A 16,419-nucleotide genomic window follows, 5' to 3' on the forward strand; every position below is an offset into this window, starting at 1 on the left:
TCTGTTAGAGGGGGTGGCATGGGGGCCACACGGCTTTGTCCACACAGCTTTGGTCTATTCGCTTCTATCCTGGGCTGGCCAACCTCATTATATCTACAGCCTTAGGCTCTCCTCTTAAGGGGCTGTCTTTCCTCACATTCTACCCTGTGAGGAGCCATATCCTTTGCCGTGTAGTCCATCCTTCCCCACTGGCTGCAGCTGATTGGGCTAGAATGGCTCCCTGGCCTGGGAGCAGCCAATCAGAGGCTCATGTAGCCCTCACGGCACGGCATGGTCTGGCAAGGAGAGACAAGCTGGCCAGCCTGGTTCTCCCTACGGGGCCACGTTTCCCTCAGCTGCACAGGGCTTCTGAGCCACTCAGCCATGGACAAAAACGTAGCTTCCACCTGCGCATGGCTGGTTAGGTCGTGAGATGCAGAAAAACGCAGGTGAGAACAGAGAAGCAGAACGGCCTCACAGCCTAGGACACTTCTTCTTACTTTTCTCTTTCCTTTCTACAGGTTCTTCCTGCGGGTCTCTCTTCTCCTTTTTTACTTCCCTCTTTCCCGCTGGGTTGGTCTGAAAGTCAGGGGCGCCTTTAGATTAGCGCTGTGCGATAGAACTTTGCGTCGTGAAGCAAATGCCCCATGTCTGCGCTGTCCAATACGGGGACCACCAGCCACATACCGCTTTGAAGCACTTGACACGTGGCCGCTGCAACTGAGGAACTGCATGCCTAATTTTGGTTCATTGTAACAGATTTAAACGCAAGTAGCCACGCGTGGCTAAGGGCCACGTGGCTAAGGGCTACCCAAGTGGACAGCATAGCCTTTCAGTCAGCTGACCCTTTCTCTTCATCCCTTCCTGATCCAGTCACTCTGATCCTCAGCTCAGTGGCCAGCTCCAGGACCCAGCGGCACAGGGGCTGGGGCAACCATGCACCTGCTGAAAGTTGACTTGGTTTAGACACTGCTCTGGAAGCCTGCATCCCGTATCTGAGTGCTTGGTTCGGGACCCAGGTCCTCCTCTGTCTGTCTGTCTTTCTTTTTTAAGATTTATTTATTTATTTGAAAGGTAGAGTGACAGAAGGAGAGACAGAGAGAGATAGAGAGAGAGAAAGAGAGAGAGAAAAAGATCTTCCATCTGCGGATTCACTCCCCAAATGGCTGCAACAGTCAGTGCTGGTCAAGGCCAAAGCCAGGAGCCTGGAACTCCTTCTGGGTCTCCCATGTAGATGGCAGGGACCCAAGCACTAGCATTAACAGGGAGCTGTATTGGAAGAGGAACAGCTAAGACTCAAACCAGCGCCCATATGGGATGCCGGCACTGCAAGTAGTTCTTAACCCTCTGTACCACAATGCTGGCTCCATTTCCTCCGCTTTCAACCCAGCTTGTTCCTAATATGCACCCTAGGAGGCGGCAACCAATGGTTCAAGTAGTTGGGTCCTGACAGCCCACATAGGAGACCCGGAATAGGGTTGAAGATCCTGGCATCAGCTTGGCTCAGTCCTAGCTGTTGTAGGCATTTGGGGAGTGAACCAGTGGATGGGAGCTCTCTCTCTCTCTCCCTTTCAATTGGAATGAAAAAATATAAATTTTATATATATATATATATTGTTTTATTTTTATTTTTTTTTGACAGGCAGAATGGACAGTGAGAGAGAGAGAGACAGAGAGAAAGGTCTTCCTTTGCCGTTGGTTCACCCTCCAATGGCCGCCGCGGCCGGCACGCTGCGGCTGGCACACCGCACTGATCCAATGGCAGGAGCCAGGTACTTATCCTGGTCTCCCATGGGGTGCAGAGCCCAAGAACTTGGGCCATCCTCCACTGCACTCCCTGGCCACAGCAGAGAGCTGGCCTGGAAGAGGGGCAACCGGGACAGAATCCGGCACCCCGACCGGGACTAGAACCTGGTGTGCCGGCGCCGCAAGGCGGAGGATTAGCCTAGTGAGCCGTGGCGCTGGCCATATATATATATATATTTTTTTAAAGTTGCATGACTGTTGCCTCATTACAGTAAGTAGACACTTTGCGGTTCTGTATTCCTGTGTGTAGTGGGAAATGCCGAGTAAGTGAGAGAATCGGGCTGGTCAGGAGAACGTGGTAACCCCAAATTCGGGGCCACCTCTCTGCTGTTGGGTGAGTCCTCAAAGGTCCACTCGTGTGGTTTCCTGTCGGCCCAGGCCTTCCTTCTCCCGGTCTCCACTCTCTCGGCAGAAGCCCACGAGGAGTTTGGAGACCAGAGGTTTCCCTATGGCCTCTGGAGAAGAAACAAACCAGCTGTTTCGCAAAGCCATTTTGGTGAACTACATTTCCCAGACGGCCTTGCAAGGAGGTGTGGCCACGTGACATCATCCTGGCCAATAGCGTGTGCGTAGAAAAGATGGCCGGCACAAGCCGGTCTGACCCGCGGAAACCCCCCACGTGCTCTTGCACACTTTGGGGGAGCGCACATTTTGAACGTTATGTCAGCGATAAACAGCCTTGTGTTCGGGGAAGCCACATGGGGCCTTGGAAGCTCGTCTGTTGCAACAGCTGGTGTTTCCTCGGGTACTCCACCCCCAGGAAGCGCACTTCCTCCCCAGTGGGTCCTCGTGCGGCCCAGGGTGTCGCTGGGGGCCACTCTGGCAGCACAGTGCGGGGGAGGGGTCGGTTGTTGAAGATTCCCAGCCACAAGGCGGAGGCGGTGACAATCGGCCTGTGCCCAGCTCCGAAGCGACAGCCTGGCTTCTTGTACCATCCCAGCCTGCCTCCCCCCAGTGGTCTTCGGACAGGCTAGAGCGAGCTTCCCTTGGGTGCTGAATGGAAGCTTGCTAATACCCACAGGGGCAGGGGGTGGTATGGGATCCCTGAGGGGACAAAGGCCCGCAGGACCCCCACTCTAAGGGGGCAGCCTCCACCCTCCACGTGACGGCCCACAGGCCGCAGGGGACTTCTCTCCTGATCCTTGGGCTGCACCAGTGGGCCTCGCCTTGAGTGGCAGTGCGCGCCGTAGCACCAGAGGTCGCAGTGCCTCACTCCCATGGGAGCAGCAAGGGTGAAGGAAACCGGAAACACAGTTTGAGCGAGGCCAAACACATTTCCTGGCAGAGGGAGGGATAAGGAGCATGGCCCCAATCCCCAGGCTCTGAGAAGTCACTGATGGAGGGCACAGACACTTTGTGCGTCGTTAACCAAACCCAGTGGAGGGTTAGGCTTAGGAGTGGAAATACTGAGATCACTTGGGGGGGCACATAAAGTGAGGGGGCTGGGGGGGGTGTACTCACATAGATGCTCCCAGCAGCTGGGTGGGAACGGGGACTTGAGCGGTTCGAAGCCAGATGCAAACTCCGGACATTGGTGATGGCAACCATGGTGCGGGAGGGGATCGCCGAGGAGCCGGAAAGAATGGGAAGAGGCAGCTCGGGTTGCCAGGACAGCTGGACAAGGAGACAAATGAAGATCTGCAGGAGAGGGAGGAGGAGTAGCAGGACAGACAGGTGTCTGAGCCACCCCGTGGGCCAGCCAGAGGGCAAGGGAGGCGATCAGATGTGGTGACGCAAGCTCATTGGTGGCCAGCGAGAACAAAAGTTAAGCCAGAAAGACACTCACTGGTTGGCCAGGGGAAGCCAGGTGGAGACTCAAAATTTATGGCTGAGAGCCTGCACAAAGGATAAAGTGCCCCTCGGGGACTGTGAGCTAAGTGTGTCACGTGGCGCGCCTCGGGCAGGCGCGGCCTCGCAGCACGCAGCAGAAGCCCTCTTGCGCAAGCTTAAGTAAAGAGGGAGAATTTATGGGAAGGACATGAGGCCATCGCGGAGACTCAAGGACAAGAAGTACAGCTGGCCTCTGGGAAGTGGAAGAAGGAACTGGGCAGCCGTGCACGCCCCGCTCTGCTCCCTCTACAGGGCTCCCCGAGCTCACACGCCTGCTTTCCTCCAAGCTCGCTTCTTTCCTTTCTCTCGGCCTTTGCTGCTCTGCGCACAGGACGGCCTCCTGCATCTGTTCGTTTCTGTCTCCCTGTGCCCAGAACCGTGCCTGGCACAAAGCATCCTCCTAGGTCAAACAGCCAACAAAGGACTGCGAAGATATGCCAAGGCCGAACTCCTGGGAGAGCATCGGATTGGTCCATGCAAGTCAGGTGCGCTTTCCTTGTCCAATCAGCAGTGGCCATGGGAACAGTCAGTGGGCGGGGCCCAGTGCGGGGAGGGGGGAGAGGGGGGCGGGGGAGCAGCATCTTTAGGAAGAGCACTCAGAAGGTTCTTGAAGAAGAGAACTTGGTGGCTGTTGCACTTTTTTAAAAAATATCTCTTCATTTATTCAAAAGGTGGAGTGACACTTCCATCCACTGGTTCACTCCCCAAATGCCTGTAATAGCCAGAACTGGGAAGTCAGAAGCCCATCCGGGTCTCCCACGTGGGTGCAGGGGCCCAAGCACTTGGGCCATTTTCCGCCGCTGTCCCAGGCGCATTAGCCGGGAGCTGGATTGGAAGTGGAGTAGCGGGGGACTTGAACCAACATTCCGGTACGGGACACTGGCTTCACAGGTGGCGGCCACAACACCCCCCGCATACTCTGATGTTCCACACAACTGTAGACCCCTGGCTCTGCCAGGGACCAAAGAGGTGTGTGAAGTCAAGTCCTGCTTTAATCTTGGTCAACAAACATCTCTCACAGAGGACAGGTAGCATTCCGAAAATGAAACTTTCCCATTTCTCCCTCCCTCCACCCTATTGGCCATCACAAAGATGTGGGGATAGTACAAGCAGCAGGGGCTATTAGCAGCCGCGCTGTTCCCGCCCTGGACTGAGAGGGAGAAGGGGGAGATCACGTGGAGTACAGAAGGAGACCTTATAAGGAGCAGGGCCAAGGAGACTTCACAGAGAGGAAGCTGGAGAATAAATGCTTTGTCTCTGTCTTCTCCAACCTGCCGATCTCTCGATGGGGCTTCCTCATTGGCTGGAACTGGCCAATGGGAGCCAGGGGGTGGGGCGCTCTTTGAGATGAGTGTGGGGGAGGTGGGGGGGTTTAGCTTCCTGGTCACAGGAGGAGGAGGAGAGAGGAGAGGTCTGGGGAGGCAGGGAGGGATGAAAGAGGGTCTTCAAAAAGTTCAGGGAAAACGCATATTAGGAAGAAACTGGATTTCAGAAATGTTTGCATGGAACTCAACTCTCTTAATTCCATCTTCCATGAACTTTTTGGAGTACCCTCCTGTGTGGCTTCAAGCTCGCGGTGCAGCCTCGTCCAGGGAGAGCCACTGGCCCCTTGGCCTTTGGTGTCTCCTGTGCCCAATCCGATCCGTGTCTGTTGACCCCCGCGTGCATCTCACATTGGCAGTGTCGTGGCAGGGAATGGCGCTGGGTGAGTGGAGCAGGGGCTCTTCCGAAAGCAAAGGGTTTGGAGGGTGGGAGAGAAGAGAAAGGAAATGGAAATGCCCCAAAGGTGAAGCTTCAATGACGCAGTACTATTTTTTCACCTTCCTCTTTATAATGACCTTCAAAGTAGGGGTAAAGCAACAATTAGCACACACGCGGTACTTAATAGCTTACCAGTGGCTTCTATGTATGAACTCATCAGAGGTGAGATACACTGGGCTATCATCCCAATTTTATTTTGTTGTTGTTATTATTATTATTATTATTATTATTTGCCAGGCAGAGTTAGACAGTGAGAGAGAGAGAGAGACAGAGACAAAGGTCTTCCTTTCCATCATCTCACCCCCCTAAATGGCTGCTACGGCCAGCATGCTACGCCGATCCGAAGGCAGGAGCCAGGTGCTTCTCCTGGTCTCCCATGGGGTACAGGGCCCAAGCACTTGGGCCATCCTCCACTGCACTCCCGGGCCACAGCAGAGAGCTGGCCTGGAAGAGGAGCAACCAGGACAGAATCCGGTGCCCCGACCGGGACTAGAACCTGGTGTGCCGGCGCCGCAAGGCGGAGGATTAGCCTAGTGAGCTGCGGTGCCAGCCTTATTTTGTTATTATTAATTTATAATATTTTCCCCCCTCTGAATGCTTTTCTAAAATTTATTTCTTATTTGAAAGGAAAGGCAGAGAGAGAGAGAGAGAGAGAGAGAGAGAAGAGAGAAAAAGATCTTCTATTTATTGGTTCATTCCTCAAATGCCCACAACGGCCAGGGCTGAAGCCAGGAGTCCCCAACTTGTACATGGGGACCAGGGACCCAACCGCTTGAGCCTGCACCTGCTGCCTCCCAGAGTGTGCATTAGCAGGAAGCTAGAACCAGAAGCGGAGCTGGGACTTGAACTGTGTGATATGGGATGCGGGCCTCCCCAATGGTATCTTAACCCCATGCAGAACACCTGCCCCTATCATCCTGGTTTTACAGACCAGGCTCAGAGAGGTTAGACGGCTTGTGCAAGGCCCCCCAGCAAAGGTTGGTGGGACCACAGCTGGGACTCGGAGTCCGTTTCTACTGTCACTTCCGCCCTGCCGCCCTCCGTCAGGCCTGTTCTCTGCTGAGAAGGCTGTCCAAATTTAGGATCTCCTGCGCTTCAGAGGCTGACCGCAGAGCAGGAAGCAGAGCCAGCAGGGGTGGGGGAGGGGAGAAGCGCTGTGGAGCACAGTGCCCCTTTGTCATCTGCTGCCACCTCCTGGATCATCAACTGCTTTGTCCTCTCCCTGTTCCCTGCTTTGAACACAGGCGGAACTGGACATGGGGGGAAGGGAACGGAGGGGGGGGGGCATGTGCCTGCCTACTCATTGCACAACTGTAAGATAATCCTGACTAGTTTAAAACTGAATTCATTTAAAAGGGAAAGGAACCCTCATGCATGCAACAACATGTGATCGAAGACATTACGCTAAGTGAGATGAGCCAGTCGCAAAAGGACAAATACTGTGTGATTCCACTCATACAAGGTTCTCAGAGTAGTCAGATCCATAGAGGCAAAAAGTAGAATGCGGGTTTCCAGAGGCTGGGGGGAGCAGACTGGGAAAAAGGGGCATTAATGTTTAATGGATATGGATTTTTTTTTTATTTGCAAGACTAAAAAAAAATTCTGGAGAGGGATGGTGGTGGTGGTTGTGCAATGATGTGAGTCAATTTAATACCCCTGAACTGTACGCTCCAGAAGTAGGTAAAATGGTGGGGCTGGCATTGGTGCAGCGGGTTAAGCTACTGCTTGCGACACCAGCAACCCCTATCAGAGAGCAGGTTCGAGTCCTGGCTGCTCCACTTCCAATCGAGCTCCCTGCCACTGTGCCTGAGAAAGCAGCGGAGGATGGCCCAAGTAGCTGGGGTCCCTACCACCCATGTGGGAGACCCAGATGGAGGTCTTGGCTCCTGGCTTTGGACTGGACCGATCCTGGCCATTGCAGCCATTTGGGAAGCGAACCAGTAGATGGAAGATCTCTCTTTCTGTCTCCCTCTCTCCTTCCATCACTCTGCCTCTCAAATAGATCAATAAATGTTTATTTACAAAATGAAGTGGTTACAATGGCAAATGCAACGCTAGGTATATTTCAAGCAGTTTTTTTTAAAAAAGATTTATTTATGTATTTATTTATTTATTTGAAAGGCAGAGTTGCAGAGAGGCAGAGGCAGAGAGAGAAAAAGAGAGAGAGATCTTCTGTCTTCTGGTTCACTCCCCAAAAGGCTGCAATGGCTGGAGCTGGGCTGATCCAAAACCAGGATCCAGGAGCTTCTTCTGGGTCTTCACGTGGGTGCAGGGGCCCAAGAACCTGGGCCATCTTCTACTGCTTTCCCAGGCCATTAGCAGAGAGCTGGATCAGAAGTGGAGCAGCTGGGGCTCGAACCGGCGCCCATTTGGGATGCTGGCACTGCAGGGGCAGCTTTATCCACTAGGTTAGAGCCCCGGCCCCTCACACAGTGTTTTAAAATTGTGGGGAACACTTCATTTACTGAGCACCTACTGTGCGCTCTGCAGCAGGCGTTCAGTCATAAACATGAGCCCTCCCTGCCCGCTCCCCACAAAGTTCTGCCAATCCTGTCTGCCAAAGTGACAGACATGCACTCGGCACAGGGTGAGCAGTGCCACACGGGTGGGCTCAGCGAAGCCTTCCAGAAGGAAGTAGCATTTCCAGGAACCCAAATGACTTCCTGCTTGTGAACGCGCTTGGGCGGGGCGTGGGGTCACTGGGGAGCCACAGGGCTTTCCTAGCAGAACAACAGCACAAAGAAAAATCCGGATGTGAGAACGGGCGGGCTGCAGAGCCCCCTCCCCGGTTCTTTTCCTTTGTTTGTGGGGACATACCTGAACCCGTATCCCCTCATTCTACAGTAGCAGGTCTGCACCGGCGCGTCTCAAAGCGTCAGTGGTGAAGGGGCGGACTTGATTATAGATATACGTCATTGCCTGCTTTCTGTTGCCATAACAAAATCCTGAGACCAACTCAGTTGCACATTCTGGGCGCTGGGAAGTGCAAGAGCGTGGCACTAGCCCCTGGCGATGGCCTTCTTACTGCGTCCTAACACAGCCAACCGAGCCAGGGGACCAGCCCGGGTGTCTCCCCTTCCTTTAAAAGCCATCTATGCCGCCATCGGGGCCACACTCTCTCCTCCTAATGCCCTCACAAGGGCCCCACCTTTAAGTGCCATCAACAGATGCCATTGCAGCTGACGCCTGCAGCACGTGAACCACTGGGGACGCGGTCAAACCTCAGCTGTGGGTAACATACAAAATACAAATTTCCCACGCGCTGGGGACACTACTATGTCTGCCTGTTACGAGCCTCAGGCCACACGTGACTCAGCATGGAACGGTGGACTCCGGTGTCTCCTGCTAGACAAGAGTCCACGGATCACGTGCTTGGTCAAGTTGCTCTCAGTTTCTGAATGCTTGCTTATCTCGTTGTGCACCTGCTGTGGCTCCCAGACCACACTTTCAGTAGCTCTGGTCTCTAAGATGGTGAGTCCCTGAAAGGGGAGAACTCTATCTTTTTACTTTATCTACCCTGCGCATGCCCCAAAATTCTTAGCAAGTCCACCCAAAAGAAGCCCTCTGCTTGTCCAGAAACGGACACTCACTTGTTAATTGGCTGGGGTTTTCCCAGTGTTTTGAGTATGAAAAGCTCTGCCAGTATTAAATACTATTATTGTTATTATTAGCCTCATGTCCACTATAGTGGATGTCATTTAATTAGAACTGCATAATGGGCAAATCTGCCGTAATTGGCTGGGATGTGGCTAAGACCCCATTTCCCGTCTGCTCTGCGCTCTCTGTTCTGTGGCCATCACACTGTGCTCTCCAGCAATGGGTCATTTTGGAGACCTTGGGCCGGGTTCAGGGAAGGTTATCTGGCTACTGATTAACACTTAATTAGCACCTTTTTCATGTAGCACAGCAGTGACTTTGTAAATTTAAAAATTTCAGGGGACCACTTAATGTGGAATTACAGTACAAGTGCAATATTTAAGATGCATGAAATTGGTTTACGCATTACAGCATTAACTAGCTCTTAATTTATGCAGTGCATGCCAGCAAAGGGCAATTAAAGTGTAGCAGGGAAAAAATTATAGATCTCCACGTTGTCCTGTCTTTTCCTTTAGCGATGCTTTTGAAGGCTTTTGCTACACTCACATCGCAACTCCTGTTGTCGATTTAGAAGTCACTGGTATATTCTGAAGCTTATTTGTCTCATACAAACCAGGATTGTCTTTAAGCTGAAGCCATCCTGAAACCAGATCTCCCTTCCAGGGCCTAGAAATCCACCCAGTCCCAGCCACTGATCCAGGGACAGGCCCATAGTCCAACCAGAACCAATGAAATGTCAGAAGATATTTGCGGCTGGCGCCGTGGCTCAATAGGCTAATCCTCTGCCTGCAGCGCCGGCACACCAGGTTCTAGTCCCGGTCGGGGCGCCGGATTCTGTCCCGGTTGCCCCTCTTCCAGTCCAGCTCTCTGCTGTGGCCCGGGAGTGCAGTGGAGGATGGCCCAAGTGCTTGGGCCCTGCACCCCCATGGGAGACCAGGATAAGTACCTGGCTCCTGGCTTCGGATCAGCGCAGCGCGCCGACCGCGGCAGCCATTGGAGGGTGAACCAATGGCAAAAAGGAAGACCTTTCTCTCTGTCTCTCTCTCTCACTGTCCACTCTGCCTGTCAAAAAAAAAAAAAAAAGTTATTTGCTGTGGCCTTATGGGAAAGTGACACCAATGGTGTCTTTTTTGGTAGATGATGGAGGAAGTTGTTCTCTTTTCCCTTGGCTGGTATTGTGTGAGGATGTGAGGTCTGGAGCCATGGCAGCCATTTTGAAAGGAACTTGGAGCTGCAGGGGAGCCGGAGTTTGGCATTGGAGAATGAATGCAACACCGTGGGAGGCTGTAGGGCAAGATGAAGAGAAAGCCACCCCTCAAGCGTGAGAGACACTGGAGTGGCTGGATTGTCACCTCTGAACTTTCCAATGAGGTTGGAGCCTACAAAGATGCTGTACTCTCACCTCCCTGTGCTTCTTAAAAATATTTATTTATTGACTTGAAAGAGTGGCAGAGAGGGAAAAACAGAGAAAGAGAGAGAGAGAGAGAGGCCAGCGCTGTGGTGCAGCGGGTTAATGCCCATCGCAGCCGGCAGAGTCGAACGTTCTTGAACAGTGCAGCAAATGCACATTACACTAGTTTGGAGCAAAACCTCAACTGGGGGCTGCCGGCGCTGTGGTGTAGTGGGTAAAGCTGCCACCTGCAGTGCCCCATATGGGTGCTGCTTTGTGTCCCAGCTGCTCCTCTTCCCATCCAGCTCTCTGCTGTGGCCTGGGAAAGCAGCAGAGGATGGCCCCAGTCCTTGGGCCCCTGCACCCGCATGGGAGACCCAGAAGAAGCTCCTGGCTCCTGGCTTCGGATCAGCACAACTCCAGCTGATGGGGTCATCTGGGAGTGAACCAGCAGATGGAAGATCTCTCTCTCTCCGGCTCTACCTCTCTCTAAAACTCTGACTTTCAAATAAATAAAACAAATCTTTAAAGAGAGAGAGAGAGAGAGAGAGATCTTGCACCTGCTGGTTCACTCCCCAGATGGCTGCAATGTCCAGGGCTGGGCCAGCCGGAGCCTGGAGCTCCATGTAGATCTCCCGTGGGGGTAGCAGGAGCCCAAGTGATATAGGGGGGCTGGGCAGGAAGACTAGGTTGGAATAGTTGAGCTGGAATATTTTTCTCCCTGCTTGGTAGCTCCACCCCTTACGTTACTGCCAATCCAGTACTCGCATTTTCCCATGATGCACCAGTGTCTCATCTGGGACCAGGAAGGAAGAAGATACCATGATGGCCACGTGGCAGTTAAGTGCTATGTGGAGGTGCCACGAAACACCCAGAAAGCTTCAGGCACACCCAGACTGCAATCCACTTGTCTATTCAATTAGGGCGCCACCCCCTGCCCCATAGAAGTGACTGTTACACGGGAGAATGATCCCTCTTGCTTTTGGCTTCTGGCCCTTGCTTTCGGAGCTCTCTCTGGCCCGCCCCACGCTGTCTCCTCCTAGGCAGCTCTCCGAGCCGGGTGGCCCACGCTCCGGGGTGAATGTACATTCACTCTCTCGCTGGGAAGTAAATCCTGCTTACCTTGCCTCTCCGCAGAGAAAATAAAAATAAATAGAAATGTATTTATTTTTTATAGAATAAAAATTTTAGGACATAGGCCACAATACAAATAGTCAGGCCATCCTCCACCGCTTTCCTAGGCACATTAGCAGGGAGCTGGATCAGAAGCAGGGCAGCTGGGACTCGAACCGGCACTCGGGAATGCTGGTGTTGCAGGTGGTGGTGTATCTCACTGTGCCATAACACCAGCCTCCCCACCTGTCTGCTTGGATTCCTACTCTTCCCTTGTGCTGGATTTTTTTTTTTTTTTTAATTTTTTGCCAGGCAGAGTTAGACAGTGAGAGAGAGAGAGACAGAGAGAGTTATAGACAGTGAGAGAGAGAGACAGAGAGAGAGGTCTTCCTTCCGTTGGTTCACTCCCCTAATGGCTGCCATGGCCGGCGCTGCGCTGATCTGAAGCCAGGAGCCGGGAGCTTCCCCCAGGTCTCCCATGTGGGTGCAGGGCCCAAGGACCTGGGCCATCCTCCACTGCCCTCCCGGGCCACAGCAGAGAGCTGGACTGGAGCAACCAGGACTAGAACTCGGCACCCATATGGGATGCCAGCGCTGCAGGCGGAGGATTAACCAAGTGAGCCACGGTGCCGGCCTGGAATGTTCTTTCCTTCCTTCTCCATCCTTCAAGGTCAAGTACAAATGCCACCCACCTACAGAAGCTTGCCTTGATCTAAACCATGGCTGTGCTGGTCGGAGCATGCTTCCTTCCTCTGGGATGTGACTGCACCTTACTTAAACCTCTCCTCCAGCGAAGAGTGAAACTGCTCTCTGTCCCCTGCCCGGCGCTCTCGCTCCTGTCCCCAGCATTAGCGTCACATCTGGCACACTGACTCTGCAAAGTGCCAAAAACATGTTCCGAGAAAGGAATGTTCCCTGTATTAGGATGGCACAGTCAGAGGAGGAGAGAGTGGAGGCGAGCAAAAACCAGAAGAGAAGGACACTGGATCAGCGCTGCAGCTGGGTGGACCCACGGATCCTGCTGCTGCTGGGAGCATGGAGGACTTGGGCTAGGAAAGGGGGCGGAGTCACAGATACCAGCCAATCAAAATCTCTGTCTGTCCTTCTGGTTCCAGCTTAGGTACACGGATGCAGCCTGCATGAACCAAGTCGAACGTTAGCAAGACACAAGGTTCCCTGTCTCCTCCTCCCTCCTCACCGCACCCCAAGTCCTCTGTGCCAGACGTGGGACTCAGCTGCTGTGATCCCGCTTCGGGAAAGGACTCGTGCTCAACTAGTCTGAGGGCCCGCCTCGGTGAAGCCCGAGGTCAGGCAGTGTCCTTGGGGCTGGCCATTTCTGCCCAACGTGGACCTCGGCTGTTGAGCACCCTGTCATTGGCAAGACCCTCCCTAGAGGTCAAAACTGCTAACTCGGGCGTGTCGCCGCCCAGACATTTTTTTTCCTATTCATTCGTGTGCGTGTATGTAAGTACACCCCCAAATGATGGGAGATTTATCATGTTGCTCTTACCTATGTGAAATGGCATTGTGTGAATGGTTCTACAAGTTTTAAAACTTCAACACATCTTCTTGAACATTATATGTATGTATGTATTCAGTTATTTATTTAAAAGATTTTAATTATTTATTTGAGAGGTAGAGTTACAGACAGTGAGATGGAGAGACAGAGAGAAAGGTCTTCCTTCTGTTGGTTCACTCCCCCAAACGGCTGCAATGGTCAGAGCTGCGCCGATCCGAAGCCAGGAGCCAGGAGCTTCTTCCGGGTCTCCCATGTGGGTGCAGGGGCCCAAGGATTTGGGCCATCGTCTACTGCTTTCCCAGGCCACAGCAGAGAGCTGGATCAGAAGAGGAGCAGCCGGGACTAGAACCGGTGCCCATATGGGATGCTGGCGCCGCAGGCAGAGGATTAACCAAGTGAGCCAACGGCACCAGCCCCTAGTTATTTATTTTGAAAAACAGGGAGAGAAGAGAGAGAGAGAGAGAGAGAGAGATCTCACCGACTGGTTTGCTTTCCAGATGCCTTCAACAGTTGGAGCTGGGCCAGGCCAAAGCCAGGAACCAACAACCCCCTGCAGGTCTCCCACATGGGTGGCAGGGACCCGCGGACTCGCGTCATCGCCTACTGCCTGCCAGGGTGCGCATTGGCAGGGAGCTGGATTGGAAGCCAGCAGAGGTGGGGCTCGATGCCAGGTACTCTGACATGGGGGACGGGTGTCCCGAGCGGCAGCTTCCCCTGCTGCACCACAGGGCCCGGCCCCTCGTGTTTCTTGTCATTTGCTGTGTAGTGCTCTGTAGGACGCCTGGTGCATTGTTGGCCAGCCCTTCTTACGCTGAAGAACATGTGGATTGTTCCCCAATTCTATCAGTATTAGTCACGCTGCTAGGAATGTGCCATGATTCAATTCTCCATGCCAACCAGAAGCAGAACAGTAACCTCTCCCTCTGCCTCCCCGCCCCCACCCGCCCCCCACCATGCAGTGCTGTGGCTCCTCCTCCTGGGGTCTGGGTGTCTAGCTAACTCTTTTCTTCTGATCTGCTGGCCTCGCCATACTGGAATAAAAAGAAAGACTATTATTTAAAAAGATTTTTATTTATGTATTTGAGAGGTAGAGTTACAGACAGTGAGAGGAAGAGAGAGAGAAAGAGAGGTCCCCCATCTGCTGGTTCACTCCCCAAATGGCCGCAACGGCCAGAGCGGGGCCAATCCAAAGCCAGGAGCCAGGAGCTTCTTCTGGGCCTCCCACGCAGGTGCAGGTGCCAAGGACTGCTTTCCCAGGCCATAGAAGAGCTGGATCAGAAGAAGAGCAGTCAGGACTCAAACCGGCACCCATATGGAATGCTGGCACACAAGCAGAGGATTAACCTACTGTGCCACAGCACCGGCCCCAAAAGGCTATATTTAAAAACACAACCCAGCATTGGCAAAACAGACCAAATATTTTCTTTTTCATCCGAAGGTTCCAGGATACTTTAGTTTGTGAACTCTTTCTGGGCAAACGTTAAAATGCTGAAGGTGCTGCATTACTGAGGTTAGACATAAGAAAGAACTTCCCGCTAGCAAGCAAGACCTCTGGAACTACCCTGTTCCCGGGAACCTGAAAATGGTCAACAGCCACAAGCACCCCAGTGAGCCGATTCTCCACAGAGCAGGGGCTGGGAAGAGGCTGTGAGGTCTCCAGCTGGTGTGAGGCTGTGAGAAGCCACCACTGGCCTGGCCGGAGGAGCTCGGCCCCACCTCTTGCGGTCCCTTCTCGGGACACGCGGTCCCAGCACACACTGATGTCATCCTCACCTGAGAAGGGCAGAGGGCGGGCTCACTGCCCTCTCTGTCTCCTCCCCTCCCCCGCCCCCCGGGGGGCTCTGGGCCCGATGACGCGGGGCTTCCTGGCGGAGGCTGGCCTGTGTTCCCAGCTGCCTTCGGGAGCCGGAGCTTGTCAGCTCGAGCGGCAGCCAGGGAAGATGTTTCTGACACAAAGCCCCAGGGGAAGCCACGGAGGAGCTGGGCTGTCATTACTTATTAACAATGGGCCTGATCCCCAGCCAGGCAGGCCCGGGGAAATCGCTCGTGGGGAGGCCGGCCTCCCCGTGGGTGTGCGGGGATTAACACTTGCGGGGCAGGAGGGAACGGATCCGGAAGCAGCCACCCTCCCCACCCCCAGCCCCAGCGAGCGGCTGCTGTCTTCTGCTCCTTGAGCCAAGGGAGGTGGGAGACTGCTCAGAGGCGAAAGGGAGATTGCAGAAGGCACAGAAGCAGAAATGCGGGGCTAATGGATGCCCCGGGAGGGAGGGGGAGCAGCAGCTGGGCGGAGGGCAAGCAAAGGTTTGCACCTTGAGGGCAGCGCCAGCGCGCTCGGCCCAGCAGGCAGGTGCACCGCGTAACCCCTGCGCGCTGTTGCAGGCTGTCATTGCACTTCGGTGGGGGGGAGGGGGCGCTCTTAGGATGAGCTCCTGGGGGAAGCAGGAGTGGGCAGCGGCTAAGCCGACTGAAGCCTCAGCTAACCCCACGGAGGAGTTCAGGTAGGGGCCAGCCTCCTATGGCCTCGTGCTGACTGCTGACTGCCACCCCCCCCCCCCCCCGCCGTCCCATCCCATGAGCCGTCTCAGAAGCCAGCAATGAATGACCTTGTGCAGGGCACTGGCTCCAGGCACAGCCCACTCTCTGCTGCCTGCACCGGGATTCCTGCCTCCGCCCCCCCCCCCCCCCCCCCGCCAGCTTTCCTGATGTGTCTCCTCCCATCACTCCTCCCAGCCCTCCTACTGCTCCTGCTTGCTTCCCTTCTGCCCCCCACCCCAACCTCCCTCTCAGGGGCTACCGCAAAGGTTTCCCAAGTTCTACAGGCCATCCGATCCGGCAGGCGCACCTGCCCTGGCTGGGGTGGGAGAGCAGGGAGCCCTTCCCTCTGGCCAGGGCTGTCTTGCTATTCAACCCTTCGGAGTCAGCGCTCTTTGCAAAGGGCTGGCTGAGCGGTTCTTCCCTCTGATTGGCTGCTTCCAAACATCCCCGCACGTGGTCAAGGCTGCTCTATTTTATTTGTGTCAACTAGGGGCCAAAAGCTATCCTGTGCTCTGTCATTGACGGGAAGTTCCATGGGGGTCATTTGGCAGGTACGGGTGCATGCGTTAAGGTGCGTCTGCCTTGAGCAGGGCGGTGGACCTGACAGGGGACAGGTGTTGTGGGTGCTCCCTTAGCACTTTCTCCCAAACGCCAGTACTCCAGAGCCTTCCATGACCCAACCCAACCCCAATGTCAGTGAGCACCAGAAGTCTTGTTCCTTAGCATAAAGTAAGGCCTTTGGAATGAGTTCCCACACCGGCGCTGTGGTACAGCGGGTTAAGCTGCCGCCTGCAGTGCCGGCATCCCATATGAGCATCAGTTCGAGTCCCAGCGGCTCCACTTCCGATCCAGCTCCCTGCTAATGCACCTGGGAAAGCAGCAGCAGATG

At 54.3% G+C, this 16,419-nt stretch overlaps 1 long non-coding RNA gene across 2 annotated transcripts; it reads left to right on the plus strand.

The window, feature by feature from the left end:
- The first annotated feature begins 3,730 nt into the window (after positions 1 to 3,730).
- On the plus strand, positions 3,731 to 13,055 carry LOC127484788 (uncharacterized). 2 transcript variants are annotated; one of them, XR_016228223.1, is made up of 2 exons: positions 3,731 to 4,100; positions 12,592 to 13,055. It is a non-coding gene; the product is annotated as an uncharacterized LOC127484788 (long non-coding RNA). The 2 variants fall into 2 exon arrangements; XR_007911991.3 differs by lacking the exon at positions 3,731 to 4,100 and adding an exon at positions 5,025 to 5,320.
- Positions 13,056 to 16,419: the final 3,364 nt, after the last annotated feature.

Source organism: Oryctolagus cuniculus, chromosome X, assembly GCF_051225735.1.
Source record: "Oryctolagus cuniculus isolate XC-2025 breed Fujian yellow rabbit chromosome X, ASM5122573v1, whole genome shotgun sequence".
Taxonomy (NCBI): domain Eukaryota; kingdom Metazoa; phylum Chordata; class Mammalia; order Lagomorpha; family Leporidae; genus Oryctolagus; species Oryctolagus cuniculus.